The sequence below is a fragment of the Lemur catta genome, chromosome 3 (assembly GCF_020740605.2).
Source record: "Lemur catta isolate mLemCat1 chromosome 3, mLemCat1.pri, whole genome shotgun sequence".
Taxonomy (NCBI): domain Eukaryota; kingdom Metazoa; phylum Chordata; class Mammalia; order Primates; family Lemuridae; genus Lemur; species Lemur catta.
In genome coordinates, this window is record NC_059130.1 from 97148849 (window position 1) to 97166968 (window position 18120).

At 40.2% G+C, this 18120-nt stretch overlaps 1 non-coding gene across 1 annotated transcript; it reads left to right on the plus strand.

The window, feature by feature from the left end:
- The first annotated feature begins 3756 nt into the window (after positions 1 to 3756).
- On the plus strand, positions 3757 to 3868 carry LOC123636204. Its single transcript, XR_006734407.1, has one exon. It is a non-coding gene; the product is annotated as a U6 spliceosomal RNA (small nuclear RNA).
- The last annotated feature ends 14252 nt before the right edge of the window (positions 3869 to 18120 follow it).

Below are 18120 nucleotides of genomic sequence, written 5' to 3' on the forward strand. Positions count from 1 at the left end.
AGACAAGATCTCACCCCTTTGCCCAGGCTACAGTGCAGTGGCATGATCATAGCTCACTATAACCTAGAACTTCTGGGCTCAAGTAATCCTTCCACTTCAGACTCCCAAATAGCTAGGACTATAGCCATGAACCCTAATTTTTTATGATTTTTGTAGAGACAGCGTCTCACTATGTTGCTCAGGCTCATCTCAAACTCCTGGCCTCAAGCAATCCTCCTGTCTTGGCCTCCCAAAGTGCTAGGATTACAGGCATGAGCCACTATGCACAGCCTCAATTTTTTTTTAATTTCCATCTCAGTTTTGTTATAGATCCAATGGTTATTCAGGAGCATGTTGTTTAATTCCCTATATTTGTATACTTTCCAAAGTTCCTCTTAGTATTGATTTCTAGTTTTATTCCATTGTGGTCTGAGAAGATACTTGATAAGATTTTGACTTTTAATTAAAAATTTGTTGAGACTAGTTTTGTAGCCCAAAATATGGTCTATCCTGGTGAATGTTCCATGAGCTGATGAAAAGAATGTATATTCTGCAATTGCCAGATAGAATGTTCTGTAAATGTCTTGTAGGTCCATTTGGTCTAAAGTCCAATTTAAGTCCAATGTTTCTGTGCTTGCTTTGGCAGCACATATACTAAAATTGGAAGGATACATTTCATCATGATAAATGTCATCCTTTCACTTCCAAGTTTAGGACTCCCTTGAGCATTTCTTGTACGGCTGGTCTAGTGGTGATGAATTCCCTTAGCATTTGCTTGTCTGGGAATGACTTTATTTCTCCTTCATTTATGAGGGATAATTTTGCTGGTATAGCATTCTTTGCTGACAGTTTTTTTTTTCTTTCAGCACTTTGAATATATCATCCCATTCTCTTCTGGCCTACAAAGTTTCTGCTGAGAAGTCCACGTTAGTCTGAGGAGGATTTCTTTATAGGTAACTAGACTTTTTTTTTCTTCTGTTTTTAGTATTTCCTCTCTCAGTTTGACTCTAGACAATCTGATAGAATGTGCTGTGGTGAAGTCCTATTTGCATTATATTTGGGGATTGCTGAGCCTCCTATATCTGGATGTCTAAATCTCTTGCTAGACTTGGGAATTTATCATCTATTATTTCATTAAATACGTTTTCTAAATATTTTGATCTCTCTTCACCCTCAGGGATACTGATAATTCATAAATTTGGTTGCTTTATATTGTCCCAAACATCTCCAAAGCTTTGTTCATTATTTTTTGTTCTTTTTTATTTTTGTCTGACCAGATTATTTCAAAGACCTGTCTTCAAGTTCTGAAATTCTTTCTTCTGCTTGATATAGTCTATTGTTGAAGCTTTCAAATGTATTTTGTATTTCCTTCAATGAATTCTTCCAGAATTTGTTTGTTTGTTTGTTTTTAACAACTATCTCCTTGGTAAATTTCTCATGCATATCCTGAATTGTTTTTCTGAGGTCTTTCTATTGGTTTTCAGATTTCTCTTGCATTTCATTGAGCCTCTTTAAAATCAATATTTTGAATGCTTTATCTGGGATTTCAAGAATTTCTTTTTGATTAAGGTCTATTGCTGAAGAATTATTGTGTTCCTTTAGGGGTGTCGTATTTCCTTGCTTTTTCGTGTTTCCTCATTCAGGCCCCCAATGGCAAGTGCATGTACCAACCATGATGGGTGGGGGCAAGGCAATCATCAGACCCCTGGTAGAATGCTCAGGTGAGGGGCAGCAGCCACCACACTGTGGTCCTGGCAAGGAGAGGGTGGGGCCAGCCCCAGCAGCCACAGCCTTAGCTGGTGGGTGGGGAACATATGTCCCTCTCATGCTTCAGTCCCAGCAGAGCTCGCTCCCTAGTCCTGACCATCACAGCAGACCTGGTTCACTCATCAGACCCAGCGGTCTGTGCCTAGCCTATAACTCAGCCCAAGCTTTAGGAGCCCCTACTCAGCTCAATACCAAGCCTCTATGGCAACTCGTGTCTCACTCAAGTCCCAAGGGCAGCACCTGCTTGCCTGTACTAGCACCCGCAGCCAACACCACACTCTTTTCTCAGGCCTAACTGTGGGAACTCACCCCCGACTCATGCAACAGCCTGAATTTCCCCAATGCCTAGGACCAGCACATTTGGATCCCAGGACAGCATACAGTCTGTTAAAAGCTAAGTTCTAAAGTGGCATCTTGCTGTAGCCGCTTAGGTTTCAGAAAGAATGTGGGACCCGGGGTGAGCTCCCGCCCTGGAGCTGTTCCTTCTCACAGTCTCCAGACAGCTTCTCACATTAGACTCAGGCCCTGGGAAGGTCAAGGTGCTCTCCTATATCCTGGACTGCACGATTCTTCAGTGGGAAAGTGGACCACAGAAAGACTCTCAGTCACAGTCTAGCTGTATTGGGGAGTCACTCCCAGTTCCTGGCTTAGCCCTGCCAAGCAGGTTGCCTGTTGTCTTTCTCTTTCCTAGATTCCAGTGTTTCCTGCCACTTTTCTGTTGAATTCCTCTGTTCCCTCTGGGATAATGTACTGAAAATGTGATTGTCTACACACCACTCTGGTTCTTCTAAGTGGATGAGCCACACTTGAAATGCTTCCAGTCAGCTACGGCCGCGGTGGTGGCGAGGGAGGCAGCAGGGGCCCTAGTGTGCGGCCTGGGAGTGCAGTCAGACTGGGCTGCAGAAACCCGCCTTTGTGTTGTTTTCAGCCACTAAGTTTGTGGTAATTTCTTACAGGAGCAACAGAAAACTAATACTGTTATAACAAATACCTAGGCCGGGCGTGGTGGCTCACACCTGTAATCCTAGCACTCTGGGAGGCCAAGGCGGGCGGAAAACTTGAGGTCAGGAGTTCAAGACCAACCTCAGCAAGAGTGAGAACCCATCTCTACTAAAAATAAGAAAACATCTGGGAGGCCGAGTTGGGTGGATCGCTCGAGGTCAGGAGTTCGTGACCAGCCTGAGCAAGAGCAAGACCCCGTCTCTACTAAACATAGAAAATCATTAGCCAGGGATGGTGGTGTGCACCTGTAGTCCCAGCTACTCAGGAGGCTGAGGCAGGAGGATTGCTTGAGCCCAGGAGTTTGAGGTTGCTATAAGCTAGGCTGACGTCACGGCACTCTAGCCTGGGCAACAGAGTGAGACTCTGTCTCAAAAAACAACAGCAACAAAAATCTAAACATGCAAAAGTAGCTTTAGAATGAACAATGGGAAGGAGCAGGAAAAACTTTGAGGAGCATGACAGAGAAGACTTATAGGGATTTCCTTGAGCAGACTGTTAGCAGAAATATGAATGTTAACAACTCCGACAGGGAGGACTCGGAAATAAATGAGGAGCATGGTAAAAAAATATATAAAAATCAATTTAGAGACTACCTAAATCATCCTGAACAGATTTGGTAGAAATATGAATGTTAAAGGAGCAATGGGTTAAGGATCAGGAAGAAACAAGGAATACGTTATTGGAAACTGGAGAAAAGGGGATCTTTGTCACACAGTGAGAAACCACTTAACATTGTGCCTGGAAGTTGTGTTGAAGTTCTAAGCAGAACTTAGAAACAATAAACTTGGAAATTTAGCTGAGGAGATTTTTAAGCAAAGTGTTGAAGGGTGTGGCCTGGTTTCTTCTTGCTGCGTATAATAAAATGTGAGGGGAAATATATAATACGAGAGAACTGTTAAACAAAAAATGAACCAGGACTTGATGATTTAGGGGATTCTCAGCCTATTCAGATTGTAAAAAATGTTAGAATAATGAAGTTCAGTGTCAGGAACGTGGGCTTTTTTGTGCGTGCTTTGGCAACACATATATTAATAGTAAAATTGGAACGATACAGAGGAGATTAGCATGGCCCCTGTGCAAGGATCATGAAGCATTCCATATTAAAAAAAAAAAAATAAATAAGAGGATGTGTGCTTTAGAGAACAAGCTGAGAATACGGCCAGATGACCTTTTGCTAATACCTCGGAAAGACCAAAAGGTCAGAGTATTCAATCACATAAATGGCTTTTTGAAGAGATTTAGAATGTGACTCATATATCCCCACTGCTACCTCAACAGGAGCCAAAAATACAAATGAGAGCATCTAGAGAAGACCTGTGAAGGAGCCTTTTGTCTAACAGAGTGTGTTCCCAGGACATACATGAGAGACCTACAAGGTTTTTGGGAATTTATACGAGCAGAAACACTGCAGCTTGGACTGAAAGGGATAGGGAGAGTATGAAATGAAAGAAGGCTGTGAGGTCCTCAAAATTACACAGGCAGGAAACAAATCAATAAACCTATCCAGCTGCAAACATGTGCTGAACCTTTCATGAAAAAAGAATGATTCAAAGGGTGGAGATGTGAGCTCAAAGGGCAAAGCCTTGAACCATAGAGTGTTATCCCTAGGACTTGAACCCTGATGGAGTTTGTCTAACTTAATTTTGAAATTGGTTTTTGCATGGAAATGTCTATAACTGCTATCCTATGCCATTGTATTTTGGGAGCAGACAGCTTGTTTTCTAATGTCATATGTCCACAGATGGAAAGGAACTCTGCCCCGGGATAGATTATTTGAGTCTCATCCAATACCTAATTTAGACTATTTCAATGATGAGATTTGAAATTCTTGAACTGAAGAGATTTAGATGAGACTTTGGAGTTTGAGTTGATGCTCTAAGTGGCTGAGACTTTTGGGGACCTTAGAATGATGTGAATGTATTTTGCATGTGAGATAGACATGAATATTTGGGGGCCAGAGAACAGACTGTGGTACACAAAGTAAAGAACTGTTAAATATGTCTATGTCCTAATCCCCAGAACCTGTGAATCTGTTACATTACATGGCAAAAATGGAACTTGCAGATGTAATTAAGTTAAAGATCATGAGATGAGGTGACTGTCCCAGATTAACTAGGTGGGCCCAATGTAATCACAAGGGTCCTTAAAAGTGAGAGAGGAAGACAGAAGGGAGAAGCAGAGGGAGATTTTATTCTGGAAGAGTGGTCAGTAAAACACAACTCAGCTGGTTTTGAAGATGGAGGAAGGAGGAACCAAGGAAAGTGGGAAGCCTCTAAAAGGTGGAAAAGGCTGGAAAATGAATTCTCTTAGAGCCTCCAGAAAGGAACACTGAGGGTAAACATGGGGGTGAAAGTGGAAGCGAGGAGTCAAAATTAAGAGGCAGTTGCAATAATCCAAGTAAAAGAAAATGGTGTGCTGAGTAAGGCAGTTGCAGTGGGATGGAGAGAGGGGATGGATTAAACACCTGTGAGGTGCAGCCACTGGGACATGGTGACAGTACTCCTAAGGGAAGAGAGAGGACAGTCAAGGCTGACACCCATATTTTTGGCTTAAGCAAAAGGGCAGAGGGTGGAACCTCTGGCTTCATAGGCCACACAGGAAGAGGGACAGGTTTGTGGGCAAGAAAATAATTTCATTTTGGACAAGTCAAGTTGGTGGTGCCTGGGGAACATCCAACAAGCAGTTGGAGAAGCAGGTCAGAGGCTCTGGGGGAAACACATAGGTGACAGTTAAAGTCAATGGGGTGGACAAAATGGCCCAGGAAGAGTATGGAGAGTAAGAAGGGAAGGACAGGACTTTGTGGAGTGCTAAGTAAGGGTGTGCTGAGAAAAGAAATCTACACAGGCCTGGTATCTACCTGAAGTAAATAGCCAAGGCGCTCTGGGCACAATGGTAAGCGCTTCATGGGCATCAAGAGGCATTGGAATTCTCCCCATTTTACAAATGAGGAAACTGAGTCTTAAAGAGGTGAAGTGACTTGCCCAAAACCACACAATCAGTATGTGGTGGAACCAGGGTCCAAGTCTAGCTGAATCCAAATTCCAGCTTCTAATTCCCCGGAAGCCATAGTCTCTCCCCTCGTTGAGCTCCCACGGGGCTAAACCTACCTCTCCGTTTCTCGCCTGAGAAAGGGGCTTTCAGCATGGCGTGCTGTGAAAAAGGACCACTAGGTGGCGCCAGAGGACCAGCCAGCCTGATTACTGCCCACCTGGATGGAGCTGGACTGAGGAACTGGTGGGAAAGGGAGCCTGGCCTTTTCTTCCCGCCCTGCGCACCCGCCCCTCCTTCCTGTCAGAGTTGGTAAGAAAAGATCCGGAGATCGGAAGGTTAGCGATTAGAGTCTGGGGACTATAACCTGCTCAGGCCTCAAGTCAAACAGAAGAGTCTAAGAATTCTTCTCTGAAAAAGGCTAGAAACAGCAAAATAAAAGCTTGTGGCAAGCTAGTCGCCAGGCTGGTCTCAGCGCCACTCCCCTCTCCATTTTGTGTGGAGCCTAAAATTCACAACCCTATGCTGCAGCCTTCGGGCAAGAGGGAGGAAATGCATGTGACAGGGACCTACCCTGGACCAGAAACTGGGAAAACAGGTGTGTGTCGCTGGGGAGATCATTTCCTTCCTCTAAGCCTTAGGCTTCCTGTGTGTAAAATGGGGATAATCAAGGGATCTACCTCATCGAGTGGCTGTGAGGAGTTAATGACAAAATGCATGCAACACATAGTGCATTATCTGTCATATAGCAAGTGCTTGATAAATATTGTTATAAATACACAATATTTATAACAAAATAAATATGTAAATTATAAACATTATTATTGTATTTGTCAGGGTTCTCCAGAGAAACAAAAGCGATAGGATACATATAGACATGTAAGAGGAGGTTTATTACGGGAGTTGGCTCACGTGATTACGAAGGCCAAGGAGTGCAGTGATCTGCCATGCGCAGGCTGGAGACCCAGGGGAGCCAGTGGTGCAATTCAGTCCTAGGTCAAATGTCTAAGAAGGGGTGGGGCTGGTTGAAGGTTCAATGACTAAAGGTCCAAGAACCAGGAACTCTGATGTCTAAGGACAAGAGGAGAGAGATGTCCCAGCTCAAGGAGACAGAGAATTCACCTTTCCCCTGTCTTATGTTCTAGTCGGGCCTTTGATGGATTGGATTATATCCACCTACCTAGATGAGGGTAGACGTTCGTTCTTTGCTCAGTCTGATTCAAAATGCTAATCTCTTCCGGAAACACTCTCACAGACACACCTATAAGTAATGTCTTACCAGCTAATATCCCTTAGCCTAGTTGAGTTGACACATAAAATTATCCATCACAGTGATTAATAAATGGTGGTTCCTAGCTACGCTTTTCATGATTATGTCATTTAATTATTTCCTCTCACCAGCAGGCCTGACAAATGGTAGGTCTTCAAGAAATATTTGTGGAATAAAAAATTAACAATGGATTTCAGCCATGTTTTCTGGGCTAATCCTGCTTGTTGGCCCTGGAGAGACTTTCTGGAGATGAAGGATCACCATACCCTCTATAGTAAACACAACAGAACCTGGCTACAGAGAAAATACTCAGTAAATATTTCAGAAAAAAGAAAGGGAAAGAGGAGGAAAGGAGGGAGAAAGAGAGAAATGAAGGAAAAGGAAGAAGAGAGGAATGAAAGAAAAGCTCAAGGAGCTTTATTTATTTTTTATTTGAGCTTAGGATCTCTGAGACAGAGGCTGCAAATGGGATCCCAGCAAAACGTTTCCTGGAGAGTTGATACCAATATACTCTAGGTCCCCGTAGTCCCCCAAATGTCCTCCAATGTAGCTCTCAGCACACGTCTCTGAACCCGTAATCCCAAACATGAGCTCTGTGAAAGGAGGGACTATATCTATTTTGTCCAGTGTTAGACATACCTACTACAAAGAAGGAGCTCACTAAACTTTAAGTTCCTACACTGGGCTGAGTTCTAGCTCTGGTAATGGTGGAGTAGATTGCATCTGACTAACCCTTCCACGGATGACAATTATATTAATAAATGCTGGTCAAAATATTTAACAACAACAAAAAACCTGAATTAAGGCACAGGAAAGTGACCCAAAACAGACATAAACTGGAAGGGGATTCAGCATTTAAAATAAGAGAACCACACTGGGTATATGATCCACATTTATATGGATTGTCCACCAAGGAAAAGTTCTTAGTCTCCATAGCACAGCAAAGCTAAAATTCAAGCAGAAATTCAGAATCTTGTTGGTCTGATGAATCAGAGGACAGAGTTCAGGGCTGTTACAGTGACTGAAAATTGAGGGACAAACCCCAGAAAGAAAAGATCCACAAAGAGGAATAACCAAAAATCTGCACATAAACTCCCCTCAAATCCTTGGCTAAGCCTTGAACTGCATGTGCACAAACAAGACTCCAAATAACTTGGGGGGAAACCGATAGCTGGAAGGAGGAAAGTACTGAGCCAAGATTTTAGCTGCTACCCACTGACTGCAAGGAAGACAGTGTGAAGTTCAAATTCTACCAAGTTATTAGAGCTGGTAAAAGACATTCCACTAAAATCCCAAAAGGGCTAAACCTTAGGAGAAAACCCTATATTCTGAGATTAAGAGATACACCGTACAACTAGCTGCAAAACCAAAAGTAAACTTAGAGCCCTGGAACAGCCCTGAACATCTGACCTGTAAAGACACATATAGACTGAGAGTAAACGGATAGAAAAAATATTCTACACAAACCAAAGCCAAAAGCAAGCAAGAGTAGCTATATTTATATCAGATAAAATAGACTGGAAGTCAAGAATAGTAAAAAAAAAGAAAAAAAAAGATAAAGAAGGTCATTATATAATGAAAAAAGTAATCAATCCAGCAAGAGGATATCACAATTCTAAATATATGTGTACCCAACACTGGAGCACCTAGATTCAAAAAGCAAATATTACTAGATCTAAAGAGAGAGAGAGAGACTGCAGTACGTAATAGCAGGAGATTTCAACATCCCACTGTCAGCATGAGACAGATCATCTAGACAGAAAATCAGCAAAGAAACATTGGATTTAAACTGAACTTAGACCAAATGGGCCTAACAGACACTTACAGAACATTCTATCCAACAGCTGCAGAATATATATTCTTTTCATCAGCACATGGAACATTCACCAGGATAGACCATATGTTAGGCTACAAAACAAGTCTCCACAAATTTTTAAAAATCAAAATTTTATCAAGTATCTTCTCAGACCACAATGTAATAAAACGAGAAATCAATACTAAGAAGAACTTTGGAAACTGTGCAAATACATGGAATTAAGCAACATGCTCCTGAGGGACCACTGGGTCAACAAAGAAACTAAGAAAGAAATCAAGCAAATTTTCGAAACAAATGAAAATGGCCACCATATACCTGTGGGATACAGTGAAAACAGTGCTAAGTGAGACGTTTATAGCATTAAATGTATACATCAAAAAAGCAGAAAGATTACAAATTAACAATCTAATGATGCACCTTAAGGAACCATAAAAGCAAGAGCAACTCAAACTCAAAATTAGTAGAAGAAAAGATATAATAAAGATCAGAGCAAGGCCGGGCACGGTGGCTCACGCCTGTAATCCTAGCACTCTGGGAGGCCGAGGCGGGTGGATCATTTGAGCTCAGGAGTTCAAGACCAGCCTGAGCAAGAGTGAGACCCCATCTCTACTAAAAATAGAAAGAAATTATCTGGACAACTAAAAATATATAGAAAAAATTAGCTGGTCATGATGGTGCATGCCTGCAGTCCCAGCTACTTGGGAGGCTGAGGCAGGAGGATTGCTTGAGCCCAGGAATTTGAGGTTACTGTGAGCCAGGCTGATGCCATGGCACTCTAGCCTGAGCAACAGAGTGAGACTCTGTCTCAAAAAAAAAAAAGATCAGAGCAGAACTAAAGAAATGGACACTGGAAAAAAACACAAAGGGTCAGAAAGCAGAAGTTGGTTCTTCAAAAAGATAAACAAAATTGATAAACCATTAGTTAGACTAACCAAGAAAAGAAGAGAAAAAACTAAAATAAACAAAATCAGAAATGGAAAAGGAGACTTTACAACTGATACTACAAAAATACAAAAGATCATTAGAGACAATTATAAACAACTATACACTGACCTAAAGTAAATAGATAAAATCCTGGAAGCATACAACCTACCAAGATCAAACCAGGAAGAAATAGAAAACCTGAATAGACCAATAACGAGTAGTGAAGTTTAGTCAGTAATTAAAAAAAAAAAAAAATCACCCAATAAAGAAAATCCTGGGACTGATGGATTCACGGCCAAATTTTATGAAATATAAAAGAAGAACTAATACTAATCCTCCTGAAACTATTCCAAAAAAACAAAACAAAGCAAAAAAACAAAGAGAAGATAATTCTCTCTAACTCATTCTATGAGGCCAGCATCACTTTGATACCAAAACCAGACAAGGACACAACAAAAAAAGAAAACTACAGCCCAATATCCCAGATGAACATAGATGCAAAAATCCTCAACAAAATACTAGCAAACTGAATCCAATATCACTTCCAAAAGATAATATATCATGATCAAGTGGGACTCATACCAGGGATGCAAGGATGGTTCAACATACACAGATCAATAAATATGATAAATCACATCAACAAATTAAGGATGAAAATGATATGATCATCTCAATAGCTGCAGAAAAAGCATTTGATAAATCCAGCATCCCTTCATGATAAAAACTCTCAAGAAACTGGGAATATAAGGAACATACTTCAAAATAATAAAGGCTGTATAGGACAAATGCACAGCTAACATCCTACTGAATGGGAAAAAGTGGAAAGCCTTTTCTCCAAGAACTGCAACAAGGTAAGGATGCCCACTTTCACCACTCCTATTCAACATAGTACTGGACGTCCTTGCCAGAGCAATCAGGCAAGAGAAAGAAAGAAAAGGCAACCAAATTAGAAAAAAGTCAAATTATTCCCATTTATTGATATGATCTTATGTCTAGAAAAACCTAAAGACACCACCAAAAAACTCTTATATTTGATAAATGAATTCAGTAAAGTTGCAGGATACAAAATCAACATGCAAAAATCAGTAGCATTTCTATACACCAATAATGATTCAGCTGAGAAAGAAATCAAGAAGGCCAGCCCACTTACAATACCTACAAAAGGAAATACCTAGAAATAAATTTAACCAAGGACGTAAAAGATTTCTACAAGGAAAACTACAAAACACTGATGAAAGAAATTAAAGATGAAACAAACAAATGTACAAACATCTCATGCTCATGGATTGAAAGAATTAATATTTTTAAATGATATTTTAATTTTATTAAATTATCATATCATTAATATTGTCCAAAACCAGATGAGGACAAAGCAATATACAGACTCAATGCAATTCCTATTAAAATACCAATGTTATTCTTCATAGAATTAGAAAAAAGAACCCTAAAATTTAAATGGTACCCAAAAGGAGCCTGAATAGCCAAAGCGATCCTGAGGAAAAAGAATAAAGGTGAAGGCATTGCATTACCTGACTTCAAAATATATTGCAAGGTGGCTGGGTGTGGTGGCTCACACCTGTAATCCTAGCACTCTGGGAGGCCAAGGTGGGAAGATTGCTTGAGGTCAGGAGCTTGAGACCAACCTGAGCAAGAGCGAGACTCCATCTCTGCTAAAAATAGAAAAATTAGCCAGGCATGGTGGTGCACGCCTGTAGTCCCAGCTCCTCAAGAGGCTGAGGCAGAAGGATCGCCTGAGCCCAGGAGTTTGAGGTTGCAGTGAGCTAGGCTGACGCCAGGGCACTCTAGCCCAGGCAACACAAAGAGACTCTGTCTCAGAAAAAAGAAAAAAGAAATCATGACATTTGCAGCAACATGGATAGAACTGGAGGTCATTATCTTTAATAATAAGCCAGGCATAAAAAGAACATATCACATGTTCTTACTTATATGTGGGAGCTAACATATTTGATCATATGGAGGTAGAAAGTAAAAGGATAGATAACAGAGACTGAGATGAGTGAGTGGGAGGCAGAGGGGAGGAGAGAAGTGGGTTAAAGGTACAAACATGCAGTAAAATATTAGATAATAATAGAAGGAATAAATTCAATGTTTGGCGCCAGAGTAGGGTGACTATACTTAATAAAAATGTATTGTACTAGGGTGAGGGACACCCTAAATACCCTGACTTGATCACTATGCATTATGTACATGTAATAAAATCTCACATGTACACCATAAATTGGTACAAACAATATATATATCTCCAGACAAAAACTTGCACACAAACATTCAAAGCTGCATTTTTCAAAATAGCCACAAAGTGGAAACAACCCAAATGTTTACTGACAGATAACTAGATAAATAAAATGCATTATATCCACATAATGGAATATTATTTGGTGATGAAAAGAGATGCAGCACTGATATATGTTACAACATGGACAAACCTTGACAACATTATTCTAAGTGAAAGAAGTAAGTAACAAAGGATCACATATTCTACTATTTCATTTATATGAAATATTCCTAATAGGCAAATCTATAAAGGCAGCAAGTAGATTGATGGCTATCTAGAGCTAGGGGGAGGGGGCAGTTAGGAACACATGGGGAGTGACTGCTAGTAGGTACAGGAATTCTTTTTGGAGTGATGAAAATGTTCTAAAATTAATTGTGGTGGCAGTTGTACAACTCTGTGAAGATGCTCAAAACCACTAAATTTTATGCTTTAAATAAATGAATTGTATGGTATGTGAATTATATCTCAATATATATCTCAATATACCAGTTATAAAAACTAATAGAACTGAAAAAAGAAACAGAAAAATGCATAATTATAGTTGGAAAGTCAACATTCCCTTCCCAACATAGATGTAACAACTAGATAGAAAATAAGCCAGGATATAGACGAACTAGACAAACCATCAACTAATAAGATCTAATTGACATTTATAGAGTATTTTACTCAACAATTGCAGAATACACATTCTTTTCAAGTTCACATAAGACATACCAAGACGGACCATATCCTAGGCCATAAAGCAAATCTCAACAAATGTAAAAGTATTAAACTATACAGAATGGGTTCTCTGACCATGATAGAATCAGAGTAGGAATCAATAACTGAAAGATAACAAGAAACTCCGCAGAGAGTTTGGAGAGTTTGGAAACTAAACAACACATTTCTAAATAATCCATGGTTTGAAGAAGAAATCTCATGGGAAAAATATATATTGAAGTGAATGTAAAATAAAACATCAAAATTGATGGAAAATAGTTAAATCAGTGCTGGTAGGGACACACACAGCACTAAATACATGCAATAGAAAACAAGAAAAGTCTATGTAAGCTCCTATCATAGAACCTAGAAAAAGAAGAGCAAAATAAATCAAAAGCAAACAGAAGAAGGTAATTAACAAAAATAACAACAGAAATAAAATTTAAAACAGAAAACAATAGAGAAAAATCAATGAAACAAAGGCCAGTGAAATTGACAAATCTCTGACAAGACGGACAAAGAAAAAAGAGAGAAGACAAAAATTACCAATAAGAATAAAACAAAGAATATTACCACTGACCTTGCAAACATCAAAAAGATAAGGGAATTCTACAAATGACTCTAGACACATAAATTTGACAACTCAGATGAACTGAAACAATTCCTCAAATAACACAAACTACTATTATTTATCCAACATGAGATAGAAAATTTGAATAGCCCTGAATTACAGAGAAAATTGAATTTATAATTTAACACTCCCTACCCCAAAATATCTTCAGGCTCACATGATTTCACTGGATAATTCTACCAAATGTTTTAAGAATAAACACAATCTGTTCCAGAAAATAGAAGAAGAGAGAATACTTTCCAATTCATTTTATGAAGCTAGTATTACCCTGATATTATAGCAAAACCACAGACAGTACAACAATAAAGAAAGCTATAGACCAATTCCCTTATGACTATGGATGCAAAATTCTTAACAAAAAATTCAGCAACATACAGAATTATATAACACACGGCTGGTTCAATATTCAAAAATCACAAAAACAAAAACAAGACCAAAAAAAAAATTACAAAAATTAGCCAGGCATGGTGGCACGTGCCTGTAGTCCCAGCTACTTAGGAGGCTGAGGCAGGAGTACTGCTTGAGCCCAGGAGTTTGAGGTGGCAGTGAGCTATGATGACACTACTGCACTCTAGCCTGGGCGACAGAGTGAGACTCTGTCTCAAAAAAAGCAAAAAAAAATTGATCAAAGTAACCCACTACATTAGCAGACTAAGGAAGAAAAATTACATTATTATATCAATAGATGACAAAGCATTTGACAAAATTCTACATTCATGATTAAAAAAAAAACTCCCAGCAAACTAGGAATACAGAAGTTCCTCAACTTGATAAAAAGTATTTGCAAAAGAAGTACAGCTAACTTATACTTAATTATGAAAAAGCAAATAATGCCCACCCCCACTTATTAGTCAGGGTTCAACCAAAGAAACAGAATCAGTAGGAGATATATACTAAGTGACTTAGTGCAAGAAATTGGCTTATGAAATTGTGGGGGCTGGTAAGGCAAATCCAAAACCTGCAGGGCAGACCATCAGGAAACATGCACTGGAGCTTTCAGGATGAGCTGAAGCTGCTATGAACGGGCAGAGTTTCTTTTTCTTCAGGGAATTCTCAGTTCTGCCTTTCAATTGATTGAATCAGGTCCATCCAGATTATCTAGGGTAATTTCTCTTACTTATAAACAACTGGTTAAAGACTTTAATCACATTTACAAAATACTTCCACAGCAACACCTAGATTGGTGTTTAATCAAATAACTGAGGACTCTAGCCTAGCCAGGTGGATACATAAAATTGACCATCACAGCCCCTAAGATCAGGAAGGAGGTAAGTATGCCTCCTCTCACCACTATTCTTCAACAGAGGGCTGGAAGTGCTAGCCAGTGCAATAAGACAAGAATTGGAAATGAGGCCAGGCGTGGTAGCTCACGCCTGTAATCCTAGCACTCTGGGAGGCCAAGGCGGGTGGATCGCTTGAGGTCAGGAGTTCGAGACCAGCCTGAGCAAGAGCGAGACCCTGTCTCTACTAAAAAAAAAAAAAAATAGAAAGAAATTATCTGGCCAACTAAAAATATATATAGAAAAAACTAGCCGGGCATGGTGGTGCATGCCTGTAGTCCCAGCTACTTGGGAGGCTGAGGCAGGAGGATCGCTTAAGCCCAGGAGTTTGAGGTTGCTGTGAGCTAGGCTGACGCCACGGCACTCACTCTAGCTGGGCAACAGAGCGAGACTCTGTCTCAAAAAAAAAAAAAAAAGAAAGAAATGGAAATGAAAGGTACGTGGATAGGAAAGGAAAAACTAAAACTGTCCCTTTGTGCAGATGATTGTCTACATAGAACATTCAAAAAAACTACCTAAAAAAAGACCCTCTATAATTAATAAGTGATTCAACAGAGTATTAGGATACAAAGATAAATATACAAAAATCAATTATATTTATATACTAACAGTGAACACATAAACAGAGAAATTACAAATACAGTATCATTTACAATCACTTGGAAATTATATATTTAGGGATAAACCTAACAAAACCTATATAGGACTTGTTTGCTGAGAATTATAATGTGCTTATGAAAGAATTCAAAGAAGAACTAAATAAATGGGGAGACATATCGTAGATTGGAAGATGACAACATAGTAAAGATGTTGATATGCAGGTTTAACACAATTCCTATCAAAATACTAGCAAGAATTTTTAACAATATAGACAAGATTATTCTAAAATTTACCTGCAAAGGCAGAGGAAATAGAATAACTAAAACAATTTTTAAAAAGAAGAATAAAGAGGGAGGAATCCGTCTACTTGACTGGATCATGCATACATTGCTACTGGGAGTGTAAAATGGTATGGTATAGCCACTTGGAAAATTTTTTGGAAGTTTCTTTAAAAAAAAAAAAAAAAGAAGAAGCCAGCAATTGTACTCCAGGGCATTTATCCAGAGAAGTGAAAGCTTATGTTCACCCAAAACCTTATACATAAATGTTCATAGCAGCTTTATTCAAAAATAATCAAAAACAGGAAACAATCCAGATGTGCTTCAGTGGTGACTGATTAAACAAACCGTGGTGCATCCATGCCATGGCATTCTGTTTTGTTTTTTTTTTGAGACAGAGTCTCACTCTGTTGCCCAGGCTAGAGTGCCGTGGTGTCAGCCTAGCTCACAGCAACCTCAAACTCCTGGGCTCAAGCAATCCTTCTGCCTCAGCCTCCAAAGTAGCTGGGACTACAGACATGCACCACCATGCCCGGCTAATTTTTTCTATATATATATTTTTAGTTGTCCAGCTAATTTCTTTCTATTTTTAGCAGAGATGGGGTCTCACTCTTGCTCAGGCTGGTCTTGAACTCCTGAGCTCAAACGATCCACCCACCTCGGCCTCCCAGAGTGCTAGGATTACAGGCGTGAGCCACTGCATGCCATGGCATTCTACTTGGCAATAAAAGGAATGAGCTACATACACATACAACAACATGGGTGAAAATCCAGAGCACGATGCTGGGTGAAAAAAGCTAAAACCCCAAAATGTTACATACTGTAATATTCCATATATATCACATTTTTTAAATGACAAAATTATAGAAATAGAGAACAGATTAGTGGTTGTAAGAGGTTAAGGAAGACTTGGGGGTGGAGGGAAGTGGTTTAGCTATAAAAGGGCAACACGAGGGGTCCTTGTGGTGATGGAAATGTTCTCTACCTTGACAGTATCAATATCAAGTCTTGGTTGTAATGTTGTAATACAGTTTTGCAAGACGTTACCATTAGGGGAAACTGGGTAAAGAATGCACAGAATCTCTTTGTATTATTTCTTACAAAGGCATGTGAATCCACAATTATCCTGAATAAAATGTTTAATAAAAATAGAGAGCCTTAATGACTTGTGCGACACTAACAAGTAGTCTAACACTGCAGTACCCTGTCCTCCAACAGACCAGTATCAGTTGGGGGCCTATTAGGCTGCACAGCAGGAGGTGAGTGGTGGGTGGGTACTTACAGCTGCTCCCCATCGCTGGCATCACCACCTGAGCTCTGCCGCACCCCCCCCCACCATCTGTGGAAAAATTGTCTTCCATGAAACCGGTTCCTGGTGCCAAAAAATTTGGGGAACACTGGTCTAACACATGGAATTGGAGTCCAAGAAAGAGAGGAGAAGAAGGAATGGATAGAAAGCTGCTATGGGGAGGAGGGTAGAGCAAGAAAAAGAAAAAGAAAGCTGCCATGCACAGGCAGAATTTCTTCTTCAGGGAAATTCTTTGGCCAGGGTGGTGGTTCACACCTGTAATCTCAGTACTTTAGGAGGCCTAGGCAGGAGGATCAATTGCTTAAGGCCAGGAGTTCAAGATCAGACTGAGAGACTGAGCAACATAGTGAGAACTCCATCTCCATCTCTATGAAGTTTTTTAAATTAGGCAGGCGTGGTGTTGCCCTAGCTACATAGTCCTAGCTACTCACTGATTTTGTTGGGGATTGCATGAAGTTTATAGATTAATTTGATGTCTTTGCAACATTAAATTTTCTTATCCAGGAATGTAGATGTATGACTCTCCACTTACTCAGGATCTCTCTGCTCCTTAGGAGCCATATGTGATTGGCTGGAACCTCTAGCCCATGTCTTGCAGTCCAAAGCCTGCCCTAAGATTTCTCTTGGTTGGCTCCAGCTTTGAGCTTCAGCTATCACTGAATTGGTTCAGTTGATAACCCCAAGTGTGGTAGAATGTATTTTCCAAAGATGGTTGCATCAACATCTATTCCATCCCCCATGCTCTTCTTCTTTTTTTTTTCTGAGACAGTCTCACTTTGTTGCCTGGGCTAGAGTACCGTGGCATCAGCCTAGCTCACAGCAACCTCAAACTCCTGGGCTCAAGCAATCCTTCTGCCTCAGTCTCCTGAGTAGCTGGGACTACAGGCATGTGCCACCATGCCTGGCTAATTTTTTCTATATATATTTTTAGATGTCCATATAATTTCTTTCTATTGTTTTAGTAGAGATGGGGTCTCGCTCTTGCTCAGGCTGGTCTCAAACTCCTGAGCTCAATGATCCACCCGCCTTGGCCTCCCAGAGTGCTGGGATTACAGGCGTGAGCCACCGCGCCCAGCCCCATGCTCTTCTTGAAATGTGACATTGACACATCCATCAAGAGGTGGGGTCTCTGTTCCCTCCCCTTGAACCTGGGCAGACCTTTGTAATGGCCTAAACCAAAAGAATGTGCTGAAAGTGGCACTGAATGACTTCCAAGAGAAGGTCCTAAGAGGCAACTCTCTTCAGGCTGGCGTTCTCCTCCCTCTGAGCTATGGAGGATGT